Here is a 25,628-nt window from a genome sequence, read left to right as displayed (position 1 = left end):
TTTGGAAAGAACATAAAGAAGGCATTGAGTAGTATATTCACCTTTTTTTAGGTCAACAATTTAACTGCCCTAGGTCTCTGCCTGTTTTAAATTAAAAAAATGCTTTATCTTACTTTTGGGTTTTCAATGCCTTTGTCATTAGCTTTAGTTTTTAAAAATGTAATTCTTGTTATTTCAGTATACAATTTTAGGTCATATCCTTGATTTTTTGCCAGATTTAAGAAATAGATTTAAAATTCTTTAACACTTTTTTTAAACTCAGGATTGAGCAAAGTTATACGCCTCGGAATACTTTCCTTTTGTTGTAATTGAGCAGTAGGCCTAGGTCTATTTATCAAGGTTTCATGTATTAAAGGTTAGCAAAGGCCTGTGCCTTATGGAGAGGAAAGATGCTGAGGTTTGTACTTCAAAACATCATCTTTCCAGTGGACCATTGAGTCTTTACATCTATTCCTCAAAGTTGCATTCTCCTAACAGTGCAAATTTCCAAGATCAGCAAAAGCACATATTCTAGAATTTTACTGTTCAACCTTACCATACACAATTGACCTTCTGCGCAAATGAGGCACAAGAACAAGTTTTTTGAGCTGCATACCTTTGCCCAATTTATAAGGTTTGAAAGATCTGTAAAATAATTTCTTAAATTAAGGAAGAAAAACTAATATGGCTCAAAAATCTGCTGGAATAACAGGAATTGCATTTTCAAAAAATTAAGCCTATGAAAAAGAGATCAAAAGGGCTTATATTAACAAGTATTCTAATAACAATATTTTGCAAAACTCAGGCAAGGTGAAGGATCTAAGAGAAAGTCTCCAATTATATTGAACTGCAATCCAAAATATATAGGGGTGAATTACACTAAAATATCAAACAGTTTGTGGTAACTAACTGTAAGTAAGGAGCAACCTGGTTCAATAGTAACTTAAACTAAAAAAAAAAAAACAGAATTTGATACCAATAGATACATCAAAAGAATCGGATTTTTCTGCCGATTTCAAATATTTAAGTTTCATTGGGTTTGGTCTTACCCATAAAAAAACACAAGCCTGAAAAAATTTGCTCTATTTTGAAAAAAATGGGAAACAGCGCGTAAAAGTGATACAATCTTAATGAAAACCAAACCATCAGATTCAGTTTATCAGAAAACCGTACAGTAGAGATTCCAAATTCCTATCTGCAAAAATGTGGAATTTTGTATTTTTTGCCAGAAGAAAGATCACAGATGCATGTTTATTTATTTGTTCTGTTTTTTTCCCAGGGGTGATTGTGTTGATCCAGTGGTCATAGGATATCATGAGAGGGCTTATTTGAACAAAATTAAAAGTTTTAGTGCCATTTTTAAGTGACCCAAAAAATTGTAGGGCAAGTAGGCCCCCTCCCACGCTCATTTTTTCCCAAAGTCACCCAATCAAAATTTTTAGATAGCTTTTTTGTTCAGCATAGTCGAAAATCTAATAACTATGTCTTTGAAGATGTCTTAATACCCTACAGTCCCCAGGGGCTGCAAGTTATGAACTTTGCCCATTGTTTACATGTAGTATTGGTTATTGGGAAGCATACATACGCTTTCAGGAAGGATTTTTTCTACTGGGAGGTGTTTACATGGGAGAATTTTCCCATGGAAGATGTTTTCATGGGTGAAGTGCCCTGGTCTAATCCCCCCCCCCAAAAAAAATACATTGTGCCAACATCGTTCTTTACTTAGGCAGCGCGATTGCGCTGCCTATGATTAGACCAGAAAAAAATATAGATGCAAGACACATTAATTTATTAAATCAGTGTTACTACATTGACTGCGATCTTTACGGTACCGAAAACATCATGAGTGACTGGCCTATATAACTACTGACCATTACTGACCACTACTGACCATTGTTTGTATCTTTTGAACTTTGGAGGCTTATATATAACATATATAACAAAAGGAGGCTGGGGAGGATAAACCTCGTCCACATAATCTAAGCACCTCACAAAAAGCTATAATATTTGGGACTAAAAATTCACTTTTTTGAGCGACCACCGACCCCCCCCCCCCTAATAGTTGGTTTCTGCATAACTTTTAGTAATACTGAATGTATGCTCTATATGATAACCTTTCATTTGTATGGATTGTGCAAATGATTAGGGAGGCTGAGGATTGCCACCTATGCCACCGTGTGGTAGTAGGGCTTCTGAAACTGAGCGATTACGTAGGTAATTTTCTGGTGGCTCTAAACTGTTGGGTGTTTTGGTTTTTGTTGAGTGTTATTTTAGCCATAGTCGGGTTGAAAATTTTGTTTCGTAGCACAAATTCATACAAATTTGCACTTCGCCACAGAACGGTTCCTCTTGTTTCTTTTCAGGGCACTGGAAGTTCGAGTCCCCAAGTAGAAGTTTCTTTTCCAGCAATCAATGATTATTTGTTTGTGGCTACGACTATCCATGAAAAGAAAAAAAAAGAAAAAACAAATCACATCTGTAGCCAACGTTCTCGAAATTTTAATTTTTTTTTACATATGGGAACTTGAAAACTGGTAAGAAGTGGCATAATTTTAGGAGGGGAGGGGAGACGAAATGTATTTATAAATATCTGGGTGTGACTGCAAATTTTTCATTTTTTTCAAATGTAAATGCCAAGAATGATATTTATAAAAGTCCAAGGGGGCCCATCTCCCTTTCCCCTCATAGCTTGGCATGATGTGTTAGGCTGCCCCAGTGGGGAAAAAACTGTTTATCTAGAAGATCCTCTGAGAATGGAGAGGTTTATTTATTTCGTTTCGTTCTAAACAGTAGTATATCAAATTTAGACCTGTTTTGAAAAATAGGCCTGATTGTGAATAACATACTTGTAATTACCAACTGGTTATATTTTTACAGCCAAAATTTTTGAGTAAAGTACTAGTGAAACCTTAATGTAAGGAGTAGGTTTGAGGTGTCGGGTAGACTCCTTGTATACAAGTTCATTTTTGTTCGCTTTAAGCACAGTTTATAGAATTATCCAGCAAGTTTATCGCAGATCATTTCTGGTCTTCATTCTCGGTGCGAACAAAAAGCTCCTCCCACTTATTTCTGCATTAGCGGGTTAGTCTGTTTCCGTCAATCAATGAAAAATGGTTACAAAGTGCATTATTCGTAATAGCGGGTTTCCACTTGTTTCGTGTCCAAGAGAAATCTGACTTGTCTACCCGTGAAAAGATCTAATGCTGCTTATGTTTCTATCTGCAAAAACGTTCTCTGGAGCACTCGCACCTTGGTCCGGGTTTTTATAATGGGTGAGATAGGGTATGATCACACTGCTAATTCTATAAACTGTGGCTTTAAGTTATAATGCCACTTATTACTTTCATATCATATTTTGTCATAATAGGTCGGTTCAGGCTTATATTTTGTACATTTGAGGTGAACTAAGTGGTGAAGAGGAGGCAACCCCTTGAATTGCACAAATGTAAATCTAGGGAATTTCCCTCTGCCTTGGTGGCAACTTAAGTTGTGAAATCCATTTTCATCACGAGATCAAATTAATAAGTGCTTCTCTATAATTACTCCATTTGTGATGTAACATCCATGTCTCGTAATAGCTGAGTGAGCTGTTAACCTTTGAACCTAAATTCGAAGTTTTTAATTTTAAATGATAAGATACTGAGTCATCAGAATAAAAGAAAAACTGCCAAACGTAAGTATACCATAATTTAAGGTGACGCATCAGGTCGTATCTAGGGGGGGTTTACCCCCCCCTATCTGGGAAAACATCCCGGATATGCCCCTGGTGATACATATGAAATTTTTGGTACTGGTGCAATAAACGTACTCTTTTATATACTGCTGAAGAAGTCAAGTTTGGTTAATGCTAATGAAATAAAGTAAAATAGGATGAATATATAATAGTTTAGAAACAAATTTTGGCTCTATATTTGCACATTAGGGGGAGGGGTGGGGTGTAAAGCATACCATATATTATATACGTAATCTAACCTAGGTTACCTCCCCCCTAAACTCCAAAAAACAATAGTTTAAATATCGTAAACGCAATGAAAACTACTCTTTGCATTCAAATTCTTAATAGCAGTGTCTTGAAATAACCAGTCTGGCGATTATCTGTCCCGGTATCTGTAGCATCTCCAGTTTGACATTCCATATACAGTATATAAAAGAGTACGTTTAATGCACTTGTACCAAATTTTTTAACCAAATTAGAGATTTAACAAAGATCCCCTATTTAGAGTTCTTTCTAAAAAAAAAAAATCTTTTCTGCTATATTATTTGTGTTTACGAAATGAACTTACGAGGCTGAGTTCAGTAGTTCAGCCTTTGTCTCCTCTGAAAAAGTGCAATATTTGTCATGGGTGCCCATAGGCTGAATTTTAGGGGGGGGGGGGGCTTACCTGGATAAATCGGCAATTTCATTGTTGTATAATTTAAATCTCAAGACAAAATATCATAGGCAGTGCGATAGCGCTGCCTAAGCAAAGAGCGGTGTGGACACAATATATTTTTTATTTTTTTTTTTTGCCAGGGCACTTCTTATAGAAAGTAATGTCATAGAAACTTCAAAAAGAGCTCATGGAAACCAACCAGCCCCCCTCCTCCCTTACGTCAATCACTTCCCCTAACACTTCCAATCAAAATTTAGTGACAGTTATTTTGTTTGGCGTAGTTTAAAAGTCCAGATATTATGTCTTTGAGGATGAGACCCCCCCCCACAGTCCTCAGGGTAAGGGTTGTAAGCTATGCCCCGAGGGTATATACGGTTTTCATAGAAACGGTGGTCGTATAAACTTCGGAGGGACCTCATTGGATTGGAATTTGGAAGTTTAAGTACCATTTTTAAGAGTCAAATTTATGGGAGGACAGCTATACCCCCCTCCCAGCCCACGTCATATTTTCCCCAAATGCACCCGATATAAATTTCGAGATAGCCATGTGTTCCAAAATAGTCGAAAGATCTCATAATACGGCCTTTGGGGTTGACCCAGAGTATGGGGGTAAGGGTCCTAAGTTGTGCCCCGGGGGAATGTAAGGGTTTTATGAAGGGGTGGTTGTGTGAACTTTAGAGGAGTTCCATTTGATTGGAAATGTATAGTTCTAGTTCCATTTTAAGAGTCAAGCGTAATGGAGAGAAAATAGCCCCCTCCCCTCCCTGACATCTTCTTTTCCCCAAACACAGTTGATCGAAATTGTGAGATAGCCATTTTGTAACCAATAGTCCAAAGAGAATATAACAATGTCTTAAGTAATCAAATATAAGAAATATTTTGGCCGACCTTTAACTAAATAAAAACAAGCTATGAGCATGTGGATTTTCAAAGGTGACAGATCAAAACCTGAAGAACAACTTATATTATATAGTTAGACTTTTAAGGGAAAGTTGTGGGGGATTTTGAACTAACCAGAAGACACTATATGTATACTTTTCCTGCTACCACTACATTTACTCTGCCTAATGACGCCAAGGGTATTAAGCTGAAACTTTTAGGTTTATTTAGGGGGATTGCAAACGAAAAAAACTTTATGCATGCAGGTTTTCAAAAAGGCATATAAGCAATATCATAGGCATCACCACTCTATAGTAGCTAGAAATATCATTGGAATATATAAAGAAGCTAATTAGATTCAATATTAATAGTTCTAGTGTCCTTTCTAAGAGTAAAAACAGATTGAAGGGCAATCGGCCCGTCCCTCAAGCCGATTTATTTCCCAAACACAAAGTCAAATTTTTGAGACAGCTATTTTGCTCAATATAGTAGAACGGTCCAGCAACTACATCTTTAGGGATATTGGGCATGTCCACACCCCCCCCCCAGTTATGCAATTGGCCCATTCTGCTATTTAACTAAATGCTGCTTTAAAACTAAATAAAAAAGTATTGTGTTTGAGGTTGCCAATAAGATACTTCAGCAATATATCGAGAACAACTGGGGGTATTAAGTTGAAGCTTCCGAGGCTGCTATTCGTACTACTTCTTCTCCTACAATTTAAATAAATAAATAGAGTGTAAGCATATCCAGGTTCTTAAAGAGCATAAATAGAATCTTCTGAGAATGATATTAAGTTTTATTTTTCAAGTCAACTTGAGGAGGTATAGAGTTAAACTAAAAAATACTATTTGTGCCAGGATTAAAAATTGTTGAAAAAGTTTCTCCAGCATACCAATAGCAAGCCAAACTATGGATTCTAGTAGAAGAAAAACCGAAAAGACATAAAAACAAACAAAAAAATCATGAAAATGACAATGTCAATAAAAAATGAACAGAAATTAGTTTAAAAAACTTTTTCCACAAAACCAATTTTTCAAAGAAAAGTAAAGAGCTCCATTAAGCCAAAAATGGGCAGAAATGAAGTCAAGTAATCGTCCAAGCTTAAAAATACCAAAAATCCCTATCAATGAGTAAATGAAACTCAAAACGAACATAATAAGAACAAAAAGTCGAGTCGAACTCGAAACGAGCAAAAAATAACATTAGTAATGCTGATAACCCCCCAAGTCTTTTCAAGATTAGAATATATTTTGATCTTTACTGAAAACAAAATATGTTTAAATATTTTCATTTTTTTAATTAAGTAAATACAAAAAATTTAAGACTTTAAGGAATAAATATCAGTATAGGTATATTAAACTGTCAATCCACGGTCACTTGTTACGTAACGAACTTCTATATTCGTAATTTTTTACTACGTATATTAGGGGATTCGCCCCCTAGTCAATACCTCGCTCTTTACGCTAAAGTTCATATTTTGTTCCAATTCTTTAAGAATGACCCCTCGATCACGAATGCCATTAATTAGATTAAATAGCTCTGATGAAAGTACAGAAAAAACTTTAGCGTAAAGAACGAGGTAATGACTAGGGGGCGAACCCAATTATATAGGCCTACGTAATAATTTCTGTTGGTTTTAAGTTTTAATATTGCTCCTTACTTTCAGTTGAATTTTTTTTTTTAATTTAATTTTTTGATCGTTTTTTTAAATAATGCTGGGATATCAGGCGCCCCCTTCATAGCAATGTCCCTTCCCCCATTAAAACTTCCTCCATGGAAAGATCCTCCCATGTAACCCCCGATCCCCCCCCCCCACTACCAGGAAAAAATCCCCCTTGAAAACTTCTGTTTACCGCCCAATAACCAATACTATATGTAAACAATGGGCAAAGTTCATAACTTGCAGCCCTTCTCCCAGGGACTGTGGGGGATTAAGTCATCCTCAAAGACATTGTTATTATATTTTTCGACCAGGCTGAACAAAATGGCTATCTCAAAATTTCGATTGGGGGACTTTGGGAAAAAATAATCGTGGGAGGGGGCCTAGTTGCCCTCCATTTTTTCGGTCACTTAAAAAGGGCATTAGAACTTTTAATTTCCGTTCGAATGATCCCTCCCAGGATGTTCTAGGACCACTGGGTCGATACGATCACCCCTGGGGAATAAAACAAAAAAAAAGAAACAAATAAACACGCATCCTTGATCTATCTGCTCGCAAAAAATACAAAATTCCACATTCTTGCAGATAGGAGTTTGAAACTATTATAGTAGGGTTCTCTGATACGCTGAATCTGATGGTGTGATTTTCATTAAAGTTCTATGACTTTTAGGGGGTGTTTCCCCCCTTTTTCGAAAATAAGGCAAATTTTCTCAAGCGCTTAACTTTTGATGGGTAAGACTAAACTTAATGAAACTTATATATTTGACATCAGCATAAAAATCTGATTTTGATGTATCTATTGGTATCAATTTCGTTCTATAGAGTTTCGGTTACTATTGAGCCGGTTCGCTCCTTACTTACTGATCGTTACCACGAACTGTTTGAAAAATAGTGTAAATGGATACTTTCAACATAAAATTTTCTTGGTAACTAATATTCGCATTAGTTAGGTTAGATTAGCATAATTTCTTTGTCTGATTTTGTTTCGTTTTATTCTCTATCTTTTCTTGTCTTTCCCTAGTTTTATTATTTCATCTTTTTAATTCAGACTCTTTAAAATCAATTAGAAAGTTCATGATGTATTGCCAAATTTTTATTTCTGACAAGTTCTCCAAGAGATAAGGATTTAGTAGAATTTTGTAGCTTGTGGGAGTGAATTAAGTTTGCAGAACTTGGATACTAATCTGAATATTAAAGCTTCTGAATTGTTCTTCGTCTTGGACCTGACTGAATAGGTAACTGTGTCTAAACTAGGTTATAACCTTGCAGCCTAGATCGAATGTATCTTACCAAACAGTCAGGTTTGTATGCACTATTCCGAGGGGGATAAACTCATCAGAAAGCCTTTTCCAGCTCGCTACCCGCTTTTTGGAAAATTTTGCCCACAACTCCCTCCTAAACATGTGGAAATACGGTTTAAGAAGTATAGGGAGGGGATAATTTTGCCAAAAATAATGGGGAATGATATGAAAACTGTAGGAAATTGTGGAAAGAATAGAAATAGAAAGATTCAAGGGGCTCTGGGTTAGGAACCCCCACACCCATTACGGTGATTATGTACGGATTGCGTCTGAGGTATATAAAATCGATCACGGTCGATATACCTGATGTATATTGTATAGGGTTAAGTATCACTCACTAGGTATAGGGTTAAAATCTTACTTCCGGGAATGTGACGAGTTACGGAAAATTACGGCCACGGCTAAAAGATATAAAACACAAAAATAAACTCCCCCTACCTTGATAAATGTTTTTTTTTTAATTAGGGATAAAGGATGAATGCAATCACACTGTGCTTGCCTCCCTATTAGTATGAGTGTTACCAAATGCCAGGTATGTTATAACGTAGTCATAATTGCGAAATTTGGCCCAAGGCAACATCTTTTGTGTGACAATACGGCAGTGGTGATATCAAGAAAAGCACTTTTAAAATGTGACTAATTTGAATAATTCAATGTGCAACCACCTTAAAAATCAGCTCAAATGACACAAATGTACCCCATGTGACTACATTATATACCTGGCAGCCTGATGATGTCAAACATATTCAATGTCACACATATGTGTGATGATGTCACACATATTCAAATACTCCTAATATACGGCATAGCTCTGTACAGGTCGAAAATAGAAAGAGGGGACTGCAATATTTTTTAAACTGCGGGCGAGGGGGGGGGTGAAAATTGTATCTGTCCGTTGAATATTTTGCATCAGTTTTGAATTGACTGCTCTTGCTCTGTTCAGATATAGGCCTACACACAAGCTGTCAGAGCCTTAGGCTGGTCTCTAGGTAAATTTCTGGGAAATGTGAAAACAAATTTCTGAAATACTGTTTATAGGCCGAAATATCTGAACTGAAAAAAAAGAAAAAATCTTCTAGGGGGGAATAACATCCGATGAAATTTAAGGGAGGATTCTCCCTCTAAAATTTTTATCAAATGACAGACTGGCTTTTAAGGAAAGTAAACAAGTCAACAGTGATGTAGTCGAAGACCCAAAGTTGTGATATTCCGATTTGTGAGTTGTGATATAAAGCTATTCCAATTTAGTTCTTTTTGGTTCTTCTCTTTTGATTGATCCACGATCAAATAAATTTAATTAAAAAATCCTTTGCGCTTGTTATAACTGTTATTATATTTATTATAACTGAATATAATTATTACAAATAATTTATACTTGCTTGTAAATATAATAAACTAGAACCTTTAATCTCCTACAAACACTATGTGTCATTAATTGAGATTTCCCTTGCCTTTTTATACGAAGGTTCTGCTTAATGAAGGATAATTTGAATACTTTAAACTAGTAACAAAATATTAAAACTTAACATGCAATTATAATTAATGGAAATTGCAATTAATGTGTATGTGTGTTTAAAACTAAATATGATTTGAAATTATCATTCCATTTTACTATAAACGCCTATTTTTATTAATATCAATTTTACATTAAATACCGTTTTATTCTATAACATTTCCAAGTTTTTATCCTAGCAAGATTTTTAAAGGAAGAGAGGTGGAGGGGTTGCCCAGGGTCTTAATCCTGGTCTTAGCTAACTTTGGAACACTAAAATCTAAATCTCTCTACTCTTTGTAATACTTTATTACTTATTAATTTATTTTATAGTTTATTTAATTTCTTTTTCATATTTACTTGTTTTTTATATGAACGAACCAGCTTCTTTCTCATTGGTCCCAAAGATCAATTTTTTATATCTAATTAACTTCTGATTTATATATATATATATATATCACATTTATGGCTGTTTTATGGTTTTTGTCAGTGAGAATGGAAAAACAGGAACTTTCTCACTTTCATGGATTATTGAGTCATTAATCAAATTGTTCCCGGGCAAGGTTAATTAATGTCTGACAGATGACGTCAAGTTAATTAATGTCATTGATGTATTTCCAAAGAGAATGTTTCCGAGGCAAAGTTTAGATCACACATGACAGATGATGTCATGATTGATTGATTTACGAAAGGGGAATTAATTTGTTGTTTCTAAAGAGAATCGTTTCCGAGCGAATGTTTTGATCTTAGCGCGCGAAAAGGTTTCTTTGTAATTTCAAATGTGAAAGCACAGGGATGCCAAAAACAAAAGGAACTCAATGAAATTACGTTTAGGGATTATTTGGGCGAAACTGTTTTAGCCATTATAGGGAATTATTTCGGCGAAACAGTTAGAGACATTTTAAAAGATGATTTAAAAGATGATTTTAGAAGAGGATTTGAGGGTGAAACTCTGTGGTCGTTATAATACACAAGTTGTATTTTAACAGTGTTGTGAGGTCCTCTACCCCAACCCCAAAGGCTCCTCATACCCCACCCCAACCCCGAAGGAAGCCACCGGTCCCCAAAGGTACCCCGGGGCTCCCAAAGGGTCCCCGGCGCCCCAAAGGCTCCTGAGCCTCCATTTTAATACTTTTTTAAGGCTTTTTTATATATCTTTTCAGAACAAATTATTATTATAGGGAATTATTTCGGCGAAACAGTTAGAGACATTTTAAAAGATGATTTAAAAGATGATTTTAGAAGAGAATTTGAGGGTGAAACTCTGTGGTTGTTATAATACACAAGTTGTATTTTAACAGTGTCGTGAGGTCCTCTACCCCAACCCCAAAGGCTCCTCATACCCCACCCCAACCCCGAAGGAAGCCACCGGTCCTCAAAGGTCCCCCCGGGCTCCCAAAGGGTCCCCCGCCCTAAAGGGCCCCCCCAGACCCCCAAAGGACCCCCGGCGCCCCAAAGGCCCCGGAGCCCCCATTTTTAATACTTTTTTATGGCTTTATTATATCTTTTCAGAACAAGTTATTTTCTTAATGTCCATCCTAAACCCATTTTACAAGTTGAAGTACCCATCCTTTTCACCCACAACTTTACTATACAGCTTTTTGAATGCTCCAACACCAAGCAATACTTTTCAATGGCGTTTCAGAACAATTTCTTTTCTTAATGTCCCTCCTAAACCCATTTTACAACTTGAAGAACCCATCCTTTTCACACACCACTTTACTATTCAGCTTTTTGGATGCTCCAACACCAAGCAATACTTTTCAAAGGGCATTTCAGAACAAATTCTTTTCATAATGTCCATCCTAAACCCATTTTGCAAATTGAAGTCTCCATCCTTTTCACCCACAACTTTACTTTACAGCTTTTTGGATACCTCAACACCAAGAAATACCTTTTAAAAAGACATTTCAGAGCAATTTCCTTTATTAATGTCCATTCTAACCCCATTTTATAACTTGAAGTACCCATTCTTTTCACCCGCAACTTTACTTTATAGCTTTTTGTTTATCTCAACCCCAAGCAATACTTTTCAAAATACATGTCAGAGCAATTTCTTCTCTTAAAGTCCCGACTAAACCCATTTTAAAAGTATAAATACACATACGTTTCACCCACAATTTTACTTTACAGATTTTTTGATACCTCAACACCAAGCAATACCTTTCAAAAGGCATTTCAAAGTAACTTCCTTTCTTAAAGTCCGTTCTAAACCCATTTTCCAACTTGAAGTACCCATCCTTTTCACCCACAACTTTACTTTTAAGCTTTTTGGATACCTCAACACCAAGAAATACTTTTCAAAAGGCATTTCAGAGCAATTTTTTCTTAATGTCCCTCCTAAACTCATTTTACAAGTTGAAGCATCCATCCTTTTCACCCACAACTTTACAATACAGCTTTTTGGATACCTCAACACCAAGAAATACTTTTCAAAAGACATTTCAGAGCAAGTTCCTTTCTTAATGACTCTTCTAAACCCATTTTCCAAGTTGAAGCATCCATCCTTTTCACCCACACCTTTACATTACAGCTTTTTGGGTACCTCAACACCAAGCAATACTTTTCAAAGGGCATTTCAGAGCAAGTTCCTTTCTTAATGTCTCTTCTAAACCCATTTTACAAGTTGAAGTACCCATCCTCTTCAACCCACAACTTTACATTACAGCTTTTTGGATACCTGAACATCAAGAAATACTTTTCAAAAGGTATTTCAGAGCAAGTTCCTTTCTTAATGTCCCTTCTAAACCTATTTTCCAACTTGACGTAACCATCCTTTTCACCCACAAGTTTACATTACAGCTTTTTGGATACCTCAACACCAAGAAATACTTTTCAAATGGTATTTCAGAGCAAGTTCCTTTCTTAATGTCCCTTCTAAACCAATTTTACAAGTTGAAAAATCCATCCTTTTCACCCACAACTTTACATTACAGCTTTTTGGATACCTCAACACCAAGAAATACTTTTCAAAAGGCATTTCAGAGCAATTTCCTTTCTTAATGTCCCTGCTAAACCCATTTTACAAGTTGAAACATCCATCCGTTTCACCCATAACTTTACCTTAAAGCTTTTTGGATACCTCAACACCAAGAAATACCTTTCAAAAGGCATTTCAGAGCAAGTTCCTCTCTTAATGTCCCTTCTAAACCCATTTTACAAGTTGAAATACTTATCTTTTTCACCACAACTTTACTTTACAGCTTTTTGGATAACTCAACACCAAGAAATACTTTTCAAAAAACATTTCAGAGCAAGTTTTTTTCTTAATGTCCCTTCCTAAACCAATTTTACAAGTTGAAGTACTTATCTTTTTCAACACAACTTATCTTTACAGCTTTTGGATACCTCAACACCAAGAAACACTTTTCAAAAGGCATTTCAGAGCAAGTTACTTTCTTAATGTCCCTCCAAAAAACATTTCAAAAGTTGAAGCAGCCATCCTTTCAACCCAAAACTATACATTAAAGCTTTTAGGATAACTCAATACCAACAAATACTTTCCAAAGCCCCTTTCAGATCAATATTCATTCCTTATTTCCCCTCCTAAACCAATTTTACAAGTTGAAGTACTTAAATGTTTCACCAACAAATACAATTTAAAGTTTTTAGTATACAACAATACCAAGAAATAACTTTCAAATACCATTTCAGAGCAAGTTACTTTCTTAATGTCCCTCCTAACCCCATTTTACAAGTTGAAGTACTTATCTTTATGACCCGAAACTATACTTCACAGCTTTTAGGATACCTCAACACCAAGAAATACTTTTCAAAGACCATTTCAGAGCAAGTTACTTTCTTAATGTCCCTCCTAAACCCATTTTTCAAGTTTAAGTTCTTATCTTTTTCACCCAAAAATATAATTTACAGCTTTTATGATACCTCAACACCAATAAATACTTTTCAAAGACCATTTCAGAGCAAGTTACTTTCTTAATGTCCCTCCTAAACCCATTTTACAAGTTGAAGTACTTATCTTTTTCATCCAAAACCATACTTTACAGCTTTTAGGATACCTAAACATCAAGAAATACTTTTCAAAGACCATTTCAGAACAAGTTACTTTCTTATTGTCCCTCCTAAACCCATTTTACAAGTTGAAGTACTTATCTTTTTCATGCCAAAACATTACTTTACAGCTTTTAGGATACCCCAACACCAAGAAATACTTTTCAAAGACCATTTCAGAGTAAGTTACTTTCTTAATGTCCCTCCTAAACCCATTTTACACATTGAAGTACCCATCCTTTTCACACACAACTTTACTTTACAGCTTTTTGTATGCGCCAACACCAAGAAATACTTTTCAAAACGCATTTGAGAGCAAGTTCCTTTCTTAATAACCCTTCTAAACCCATTTTACAAGTTAAAGTACCCTTCCTTTTAACCCACAACTTTACTTTACAGCTTTTTGGATACCTCAACACCAAGAAATACCGTTCAAAAGGCATTTCAGAGCAAGTTCCTTTCTTAATGTCCTTTCTAAACCCATTTTACAAGTTGAAGCATTCATCCTTTTCAACCACAACTTTAATTTACAGCTTTTTGGATAACTCAACACCAAGAAATACTTTTCAAAAGGCATTTCAGAGCATGTTCCTTTCTTAATGTCCCTTCTAAACCTATTTTTCAACCTGAAGCATCCAGCCTTTTCATACTAAACTATACAATACAGCTTTTTGGATACCCCAACACCAAGAAATACTTTTCGAAAGGCATTTCAGCGCAATTTACGTTCTTAAAGTCCCTTCTAAACCTATTTTACAAGTTCAATTACCCATGCTTTTCATCCACAAATTTACTTTACAGCTTTTTGGATACCTCAATACCAAGAAATACTTTTCAAAAGGCATTTCAGAGCAAGTTCCTTTCTTAAAGTCCCTTCTAAACCCATTTTCCAACTTGAAGTACCCATCCGTTTCACCCACAACTTTACTTTACAGCTTTTTGGATACCTCAAAACCAAGAAATACCTTTCAAAAGGCTTTTCAGAGCAAGTTCCTTTCTTAATGTCCCTTCTAAACCCATTTTCCAACTTGAAGTACCCATCCTTTTCACCCAGAACTTTACTTTTAAGCTTTTTGGATACCTCAACACCAAGAAATACTTTTCAAAAGGCATATTAGAGCAATTTCCTTTCTTAATGTCCCTTCTAAACCCATTTTCCAACTTGAAGCATTCATCCTCTTCACCCACAACTTTACTTTACAGCTTTTTGGTTACCTCAACACCAAGCAATACTTTTCAAAAGACATTTCAGAGCAAGTTCCTTTCTTAATGTCCCTTCTAAACCCACTTTCCATCTTGAAATACCCACCCGTTTCACCCACAACTTTACTTTACAGCTTTTTTGTTTATCTCAACACCAAGAAATACTTTTCAAAAGATATTTCAGAGCAAGTTCCTTTCTTAATGTCCCTTCTAAACCCTTTTCCAACTTGAAGTACCCATCCTTTTCACCCACAACTTTACTTTACAGCTTTTTGGATACCTCAACACCAAGAAATACTTTTCAAAAGACATTTTAGAGCAAGTTCCTTTCTTAATACCTCTTCTAAACCCATTTTACAAGTTGAACCATCAATCCTTTTCATCCCCCAACTTTACTTTACACCTTTTTGGATGCCTCAACATCATGATGTACCTTTCAAAAGTCATTTCAGAGCAATTTTTTCTTAATTTCCCTCCTAAACTCATGTTACAAGTTAAAGAATCCATCCTTTTCTCCCACAACTTTACATTACAGCTTTTTGGATACCTCAACACCAAGAAATACTTTCAAACGACATTTCAGAGCAGGTTACTTCTTAATGATCCTTCTAAACCCATTTTACAAGTTGAAGTACTTATCTTTTTCACCCAAAACTATACTTTACAGCTTTTAGGATACCTCAACACCAAGAAATACTTTTCAAAGACCATTTCAGACCAAGTTACTTTCTTAATGTCTCTTCTAAACCCATTTTACAAGTTGAAGTACTTATCTTTTTCATCCAAAACTATACTTTACAGCTTTTATGATACCTCAACACCAAGAAATAATTTCAAAACAACATTTCAGAATCAGTTAATTTATTAATGTCCCTACTAAACCCATTTTTCAAGTTGAAGTACTTATCTTTTTCACCCAAAACTATACTTTAAAGCTTTTAGGATACCTCAACACCAAGAAATACTTTTCAAAGACCATTTCAGAGTAAGTTACTTTCTTAATGTCCCTCCTAAACCCATTTTACAAGTTTAAGTACTTATCTTTTTCACCCAAAACTATACTATACAGCTTTTAGGATACCTCAACACTAAGAAATACTTTTCAAAGACCATTTCAGAGCAAGTTACTTTCTTAATGTCCCTCCTAAACCCATTTTACAGGTTGAAGTACTTATCTTTTTCACCCAAAACTATACATTACAGCTCATTGGATACCTCAACACAAAGAAATACTTTTCAGAGACCATTTCGGAGCAAGATACTTTCTTAATATCCCTCCTAAACCCATTTTACTAGTTGAAGTACTTATCTTTTTCACCCAAAACTATACTTTACAGCTTTTAGGATACCTCAACACCAATAAATAATTTTCAAACACTAATTAAGAGTAAGTTACTTTATTAATATAACTCCTAAAGCCAGTTTACAAGTTGAAGTACTTATCTTTTTTCACCCAAAACTATACTTTACAGCTTTGTGGATACCTCAACACCAAGAAATACTTTTCAAAGACCATTTCAGAACAAGTTACTTTCTTAATGTTCCCTCCTAAATCCATTTTCTAACTTGAAGTACTTATCTTTTTCACCCACAACTCTACTTTACAGCTTTTAGGATACCTCAACACCAAGAAATATTTAGGTTAGGCTAGATTAAATTAGGTTAGATTAGGTTAGGTTATCCTACGTACGCTTCACTTAGGTTAGGCCTACGTACGCGCTTGTACGTAGGCTAACCTAGCCTAACCTAACTTAACCTAACCTAACTTAATCTAGTCTATCCTAACCTAACCATTCACCTAACTTTTTGCCTGTCTTTCACCTAACCTAACCTAAGTGAAGCGTACGTAGGATAACCTAACCTAATCTAACCTAATTTAATCTAGCCTAACCTAAGTATTTCTTGGGGTTGAGGTATCCTAAAAGCTGTAAAGTAGAGTTGTGGGTGAAAAAGATAAGTACTTCAAGTTGGAAAATGGGTTTAGGAGGGACCATTAATAAAGTAACTTGCTCTGAAATGGTCTTTGAAAAGTATTTCTTGGTGTTGAGGTATCCTAAAAGCTGTAAAGTATAGTTTTGGGTGAAAAAGATAAGTACTTCAACTTGTAAAATGGGCTTAGGAGGGACAATAAGAAAGTAACTTGCTCTGAATTGGTCTTTGAAAAGTATTTCTTGGTGTTGAGGTATCTTAAAAGCTGTAAAGTATAGTTTTTGGTGAAAAAGATAAGTACTTCAACTTGTAAAATGGGTTTAAGAGGGACATTAAGAAAGTAACTTCATCTGAAATGGTCTTTGAAAAGTATTTCTTGGTTTTGAGGTATCTTAAAAGCTGTAAAGTATTGTTTTTGGTGAAAAAGATAAGTACTTCAAGTTGTAAAATGGGTTTAGGAGGTGACATTAAGAAAGTAGCTTGCTCTGAAATGGTCTTTGAAAAGTATTTCTTGGTGTTGAGGTATCCTAAAAGCTGTAACGCATAGTTTTGGGTGAAAAAGAAAAGTACTTCAAGTTGTAAAATTGTTTTAGAATTGACACTTATAAATTGTAGATCAACTAAATTGAAAATTTTCTTTAATTAATTCTTTAGATTGATACTAAAATATTGTATTTATAGATAAGGTTTAAATGGATAAGTCATACAACTTGGAATAATTGTTTATGAAGGAAAATCAGAAAATAATTTGCTCTTATATGGTCTTTGAAAAGTATTTCTTGGTGTTGGGGTATCCTAAAAGCTGTAAAGTTTATTTTTTGGTGAAAAAGATAAGTACTTCAACTTGTAAAATGGGTTTAGGAGGGACATTAAGAAAGTAACTCGCTCTAAAATAGTCTTTGTAAAGTATTTCTTGGTATTGAGGTATCCTAAAAACTGTAAAGTATAGTTGTGGATGAAAAAGATAAGTACTTCAACTTGTAAAATGGGTTTAGGAGGGACAATAATTAAGTAACTTACTCTTAAATGGTCTTTGAAAAGTATTTCTTGGTGTTGGGGTATTCTAAAAGCTATAAAGTATAGTTTTGGGTGAAAAAGATAAGTACTTCAACTTGTAAAATGGGTTTAGGAGGGACAATAAGAAAGTAACTTGTTCTGACATGGTCTTTGAAAAGTATTTCTTGATGTTGAGGTATCCTAAAACCTGTAAAGTATAGTTTTGGATGAAAAAGATAAGTACTTCAACTTGTAAAATGGGTTTAGAAGAGACATTAAGAAAGTAACTTGGTCTGAAATGGTCTTTGAAAAGTATTTCTTGGTGTTGAGGTATCCTAAAAGCTGTAAAGTATAGTTTTGGGTGAAAAAGATAAGTACTTCAACTTGTAAAATGGGTTTAGAAGGATCATTAAGAAGTAACTTGCTCTGAAATGTCTTTTGAAAGGTATTTCTTGGTGTTGAGGTATCCAAAAAGCTGTAATGTAAAGTTGTGGGTGAAAAGGATGGATGCTTCAACTTGTAAAATGAGTTTAGGAGGGACATTAAGAAAGGAACTTGCTCTGAAATGTCTTTTTAAAAGGTATTTCTTGGTGTTGAGGCATCCAAAAAGGTGTAAAGTAAAGTTGGGGGGTGAAAAGGATTGATGCTTCAACTTGTAAAATGGGTTTAGAAGGGACATTAAGAAAGGAACTTGCTCTGAAATGTCTTTTGAAAAGTATTTCTTGGTGTTGAGGTATTCAAAAAGCTGTAAAGTATAGTTGTGGGTGTAAAGTATGGGTACTTCAAGATGGAAAATGGGTTTAGAAGGGACATTAGGAAAAGAACTTGCTCTGAAATGTCCTTTGAAAAGTATTGCTTGGTGTTGAGGTATCCAAAAAGCTGTAAAGTAAAGTTGTAGGTGAAAAGGACGAATGCTTCATGTTGGAAAATGGGTTTAGAAGGGACATTAAGAAAGGAAATTGCTCTGAAATGCCTTTTGAAAAGTATTTCTTGGTGTTGAGGTATCCAAAAAGCTGTAAAAGTAAAGTTGTGGGTGAAAAGGATGGGTACTTCAAGTTGGAAAATGGGTTTAGAAGGGACATTAAGAAAGGAACTTGCTCTGAAATGCCCTTTGGAAAGTATTTCTTGGTGTTGAGGTATCCAAAAAGCTGTAAAGTAAAGTTGTGGGTGAAACGGATGGGTACTTCAAGTTGGAAAATGGGTTTAGAAGGGACTTTAAGAAAGGAACTTGCTCTGAAATGCCTTTTGAAAAGTATTTCTTGATGTTGAGGTATCCAAAAAGCTGTAAAGTAAAGTTGTGGATGAGAAGGATGGGTACTTCAAGTTGGAAAATGGGTTTAGAATGGACATTAAGAAAGGAACTTGCTCTGAAATGCATTTTGAAAGGTATTTCTTGGTGTTGAGGTATCCAAAAAGCTGTGAAGTAAAGTTGTGGGTGAAACGGATGGGTACTTCAAGTTGAAAAATGGGTTTAGAAGGGTCTTTAAGAAAGGAACTTGCTCTGAAATGCCTTTTGAAAAGTATTTCTTGGGGTTGAGGTATACAAAAAGCTGTAAAGTAAAGTTGTGGTTGAAAATAATAAATTCTTCAACTTGTAAAATGGGTTGAGAAAGGACATTCAGAAAGGAAATTGTTCTGAAATGCACTTTGAACTGTAATTCTTGGTGTTGAAGTATTCAAAAAGCTGTAAAGTACAGTTTTGGATGAAAAGGATGGGTACTTTAAGTTGGAAAATGGTTTTAGAAGGGTTATTAAGAAAGGAACTTGCTCTGAAATGCCTTTTGAAAAGTATTGCTTGGTGTTGGCGCATTCAAAAAGCTGTAAAGTAAAGTTGTGTGTGAAAAGGATGGGAACTTCAATTTGTAAAATGGGTTTAGGAGGGACATTAAGAAAGTAACTTACTCTAAAATGGTCTTTGAAAATTATTTCTTGGTGTTTGGGTCTCCTAAAAGCTGTAAAGTATTGTTTTGGCATGAAAAGGATAAGTACTTCAACTTGTAAAATGGGTTTAGGAGGGACAATAAGAAAGTAACTTGTTCTGAAATGGGCTTTGGAAAGTATTTCTTGATGTTGAGGTATCCTAAAAGCTGTAAAGTATGGTTTTGGATGAAAAAGATTAGTACTTCAACTTGTAAAATGGATTTAGGAGGGACATTAAGAAAGTAACTTGCTCTGAACTGGTCTTTGAAAAGTATTTCTTGGTGTTGAGGTATCTAAAAAGCTGTAAAGTATAGTTGTGGGTGATCCACAATTCTTCGTAGAGTTTGAAAATGGGATTAGGAGGGGATATTCAGACTGTAGCTTTTCCAGAAATGATCGTTGGATATTATTTCATATGTGCTGATCAATCGTAAGTTAATTAAAGCTATGTGGTTAAAGAAATAGATTTTTACTACAACTAAGAAAATGGGTTTAGGAGGGACGTTAAGAAAGTAACTTGCTATGAAATGGTCTTTTGAAAAGTATTTATTGGTGTTGAGGTATCCTAAATGATGTAAAGTATAGTTTTGGGTGAAAAAGATAAGTACTTCAACTTGTCAAATGGGTTTAGGAGGGGACATAAGTAATGTACATTGATCTGAAATGTTCTTTGAAAAGTATTTCTTGGTGTTGAGATATCCAAAAAGATGTAAAGTAAAGTTTTGGTGAAAAAGATAAGTATTTCAACTTGTAAAATGTGTTTTGAAGGGACATTAAGAACGGAACTTGCTCTGAAATGTCTTTTGAAAAGTATTTCTTGGTTGTGGGGTATCCAAAAAGCTGCAATGTAAAGTTGTGGGTGTAAAAGATGGATGCTTCAACTTGTAAAATGGGTTTAGAAGGGACATTAAGAAAGGAACTTGCTCTGAAATGCCTTTTGAAAAGTATTTCTTGGTGTTGAGGTATCCAAAAAGCTGTAATGTAAAGTTGTGGGTGAAAAGGATGGATGTTTCAAGTTGTAAAATGGGTTTAGAAGTGACATTAAGAAAGGAACTTGCTCTGAAATGCCTTTTAAAAAGTATTTCTTGGTGTTGAGGTATCCAAAAAGCTGTAGTGTAAAGTTGTGCGTGAAAAGGATGTGTACTTCAAGTTGTAAAATTCGTTTAGAAGGGACATTAAGAAAGGAACTTGCTCTGAAATGCCTTTTGAAAAGTATTTCTTGGTGTTGAGGTATCCAAAAAGCTGTAATGTAAAGTTGGGGGGTGAAGAGGATGGGTACTTCAACTTATAAAATGGGTTTAGAAGAGACATTAAGAAAGGAACTTGCTCTGAAATGCCCTTTTAAATGTATTTCATGGTGTTGAAATATCCAAAAAGCTGTAATGTAAAGTTGTGGGTGAAAAGGATGGGTACTTCAACTTGTAAATTGGGTTTAGAAGGGTCATTAAGAAAGGAACTTGCTCGGACACGTCTTTTGAAAAGTATTTCTTGGTGTTGAGGTATCCAAAAAGCTGTAATGTAAAGTTGTGGGTGAAAAGGATGGATGCTTCAACTTGTAAAATGAGTTTAGGAGGGACATTAAGAAAAAATTGCTCTGAAATGCCTTTTGAAAGGTATTTCTTGGTGTTGAGGCATCCAAAAAGCTGTAAAGTAAAGTTGTGGGTGAAAAGGATTGATGCTTCAACTTGTAAAATGGGTTTAGAAGGGACATTAAGAACGAAAATTGCTCTGAAATGTCTTTTGAAAAGTATTTCTTGGTGTTGAGGTATCCAAAAAGCTGTAAAGTAAAGTTGTGGGTGAAAAGAATGGGTGCTTCAAGTTAGAAAATGGGTTTAGAGGGGACATTAAGAAAGGAAATTGCTCTGAAATGTCTTTTGAAAAGTATTTCTTGGTGTTGAGGTATACAAAAAGCTATAAAGTAAAGTTGTCGGTGAAAAGGATGGGTACTTCAAGTTAGAAAATGGGTTTAGAAGGGACATTAAGAAAGGATCTTGCTCTGAAATGTCTTTTTAAAAGGTATTTCTTGGTGTTGAGGTATCCAAAAAGCTGTAAAGTAAAGTTGTGGGTGAAAAGGATGGGGACTTCAATTTTCAAAATTGGTTTAGGATGAAAATTATGAAAAGAATTTATTCTGAAATTCCCTTTGAAAAAAATTGCTTGATGTTGGAGCATTCAAAAATCTGTAAATTAGAGTTGTGGGTGGAATGTCTTGGTACTTCAACTTGTAAAATGGGCTTAGAAGGGACATTATGAAAATAACTTGTTCTGAAATGCCTTTGAAAATTATTTATTTGTTTTTGTGCATTCAAAAATCTGTAAAGTAAAGTTGTGGGTGAAAAGGATGGGTACTTCAAATTGTAAAATGGGTTTAGGATGGACATTAAGAAAATAACTTGTTCTGAAAAAATATAATAAAGGCATAAAAAAGTATTAAAAATGGGGGCTTCGGGGCCTTTGGGGCGCCGGGGGTCCTTTGGGGGTCTGGGGGGGCCCTTTAGGGCCGGGGACCCTTTGGGAGCCCCGGGGGACCTTTGAGGACCGGTGGCTTCCTTCGGGGTTGGGGTGGGGTATGAGGAGCCTTTGGGGTTGTGGTAGAGGACCTCACGACACTGTTAAAATACAACTTGTGTATTATAACGACCACAGAGTTTTACCCTCAAATCCTCTTCTAAAATCATCTTTAAAATCATCTTTTAAAATGTCTCTAACCTTTTCGCCGAAATAATTCCCTATAATAATAATTTGTTCTGAAAAGATATAACAAAGCCTTAAAAAAGTATTAAAATGGAGGCTCAGGAGCCTTTGGGGCACCGGGGATCCTTTGGGAGCCCCGGGGGACCTTTGAGGACCGGTGGCTTCCTTCGGGGTTGGGGTGGGGGTATGAGGAGCCTTTGGGGTCGGGGTAGGGGACCTCACAACACTGTTAAAATACAACTTGTGTATTATAACGACCACAGAGTTTTACCCTCAAATTCTCTTCTAAAATCCTCTTTTAAAATTTCTCTAACTGTTTCGCCGAAATAATTCCCTATAATGGCTAAAACGGTTTCGCCCAAATAATCCCTAAACGTAATTTCAGTGAGTTCCTTTTGTTTTTGGCATCCCTGCGCTTTCACATTTGAAATTACAAAGAAACTTTTTCGCGCGCTAAGATCAAAACATTCGCTCGGAAACGATTCTCTTTGGAAACAACAAACTAATACCCCTTTCGTAAATCAATCAATCATGACATCATCTGTCATGTGTGATCTAAACTTTGCCTCGGAAACATTCTCTTTGGAAATACATCAATGACATTAATTAACTTGACGTCATCTGTCAGACATTAATTAACCTTGCCCGGGAACAATTTGTTTAATGACTCAATAATCCATGAAAGTGAGAAAGTTCCTGTTTTTCCATTCTCACTGACAAAAACCATAAAACAGCCATAAATGTGAGAAAGTTCCTGTTTTTTCATTCTCACTGACAAAACCATAAAAACAACCATCAATGTGAGAAAATTCCTGTTTTTTCATTCTCACTGACAACAAACAGACATAAATTATGTAAAAAAAGTTGTAGGTGGTAGCAGGGGTGTCGTCTCGGACCTCCTGAGGCATCTCTATATATATATGTGTGTGTGTGTGTGTGTGTGTGTGTGTGTGTGTGTGTGTGTGTGTGTGTGTGTGTGTGTGTGTGTGTGTGTGTGTGTGTGTGTGTGTGTGTGTGTGTGTGTGTGTGTGTGTGTGTGTGTGTGTGTGTGTGTGTGTGTGTGTGTGTGTGTGTGTGTGTGTGTGTGTGTGTGTGTGTGTGTGTGTGTGTGTGATGTGTGTGTGTGTGTGTGTGTGTGTGTGTGTGTGTGTGTGTGTGTGTGTGTGTGTGTGTGTGTGTGTGTGTATATATATATATATATATATATGTATATATATATATGTATATATATATATATATATATATATATATATATATATATATATATATATATATATATATATATATATATATATATATATATATATATATATATATATATATATAAACAGATAACAAACAAGAAAACAACACACACATACAACAATAATTTCAACACTCACCCCACCCCCTTTACAAAAATCTATCTCTATGTGACATACCCAATTTTATATATTTTGCTATGTATATATTTGCTATTGCTATTGCTTTTGCTATATATTTGCTATTGCTATATATTTGCTATTGCTATTGCTATTGCTATATATTTGCTATTGCTATGTATATATACTCTATGTATATATTTTGCTATCATTCTTATTGTCCCATAATTTTTTGATCCCATTACTGAAACCAACCACTCACTTGTCCCCACATTATCAAAAAAAAATTCTTTACTTAAATCCTGTAATTCGGGACAAAGGGCCATTAAGTGAAGCGGATCCTCACCATTTTCTCCACACATAGGGCATGAGTAAGGACCGTCCTTTACCCTTACCCTCCCTAAATATTTCCTCCTTTCTCCAAGTGCTAGAAAATTACCCCTCCCTGATATATACCACTTTATTTCTTCTTTTATATATATATATATATATATATATATATATATATATATATATATATATATATATATATATATATATATATATATATATATATATATATATATATATATATATATATATATATATATATATATATATATATATATCAATATTATGCATATTGATTCCATTTATTTAAAGTTATGGATGATGAAAAACCCGTAATTTCTGATTGAGTAAAAGCTTTTGAAGAGCATATCATAAGCACTTCCCAGGGATTTGTTCTAGGCCCCAAATCACCTACAGAGCATTGTTTTGGATTTGTGGCAGTGAGACAAGGCTACAGAGAAACAGAGAGTTTACTTAAAAAGAATGCCGTGACTAAAAAGTTGTTTCGTTCTTTTTACTGACATGATTTTGGGCAAAAGAACCAATACAGTTTTTATGCTCCTTTTAGTGGCTCATTGTTTGATATAGCAGGAAAGGGTAAAAAGCTGGGGTTATGTGGCTTCCCATTCTGACATACACTTTGGGAGTATTCTGATTGATTTACAAAATAAATCATGAAATACCCCAATAGAATTAAAGCACAATTTTAATTGGAAAACAATATCTCTTTTTCTCTTTGCCAGGGCCGTTATTATTATATTTTTTTTAAACCCATTTCGCATCCATTCACTATCACCTTGGCTATTTTCACAACCGCTTCTCTTGTTATATAAACAAGATTTTAACTAAGTTCTGCTCCTCTGCACTGCTCAGCTTTAGGAACGTTTTCGCTTTGGACATTCCTTCGTTTGACGTTCTTTGAGAGGGAATCCATATCCTCTTTGTTTGTTAGTATTTATAATTCTTGTGTAAATAAAGACGTGGTCATTGGAAAACAAACTTGCCAATTCTAAACAGTTAGAAATGTGGAATGCTCAAAACCGTTGGCCGACTTGGCGCTCGTTTTGTCTCGTCGTCACTTCGTTCTAGGCAATGATGGAATGACATTAGTCATTGAAAATCAATGCGGCAGAAAATTATTTAGTTCGTCAGTAAAAAAAAGCTGTTTTTTTCCGTGGAAATATCTGATTTTTTAAAATTTTCTTTATAAAGCCTTTTTACGGAATTATCCCTGAGGCAAGGTCGTATCCAGGGGGAGGGGTACCAGGTTAAACTCCTTGAAACTTTGGTTCGACTCATAAAATGCGTTTTTTAAGTTTTTGCCCCTTCCCCCGAACAAAAATCTTGGATATAGCCCTGCTCCTAGGGATCCATGGGATAATTCCCTGCTTGACATGCAATCAATCTAGACTGAACTAGGTTAATATAATGTTTCGCAATTACAGTAGCATGCTACCATCAAGTGCAGCACAATTTTTTACACATTTGATTCGAGTC

The 25,628-nt window shown here is 35.1% G+C and overlaps 1 protein-coding gene across 3 annotated transcripts in view; it reads left to right on the top strand.

Annotated features, from left to right (window-relative positions):
• coro (protein coronin) overlaps positions 1-25,628 on the top strand; it is a 201,588-nt gene that overhangs the window by 8,289 nt on the left and 167,671 nt on the right. For 2 of the 3 annotated variants that reach the window (XM_089095232.1, XM_089095229.1), the window contains exon 1: positions 8,052-8,129. The exons of the other annotated variant lie outside the window; for it this stretch is intronic. The gene's annotated coding sequence lies outside the window, so the exon portion shown is untranslated. Of the gene's footprint in view, positions 1-8,051; positions 8,130-25,628 lie in introns of those variants that run through there. 3 annotated transcript variants of the gene reach the window in all.

Source organism: Artemia sp. Qi Xiang Cuo, chromosome 10, assembly GCF_049724085.1.
Source record: "Artemia sp. Qi Xiang Cuo chromosome 10, ASM4972408v1, whole genome shotgun sequence".
NCBI classification, from domain to species: domain Eukaryota; kingdom Metazoa; phylum Arthropoda; class Branchiopoda; order Anostraca; family Artemiidae; genus Artemia; species Artemia sp. Qi Xiang Cuo.
The sequence above is the reverse complement of the archived record's forward strand: the minus strand, read 5'-3'. Positions and strand labels throughout refer to the sequence as shown.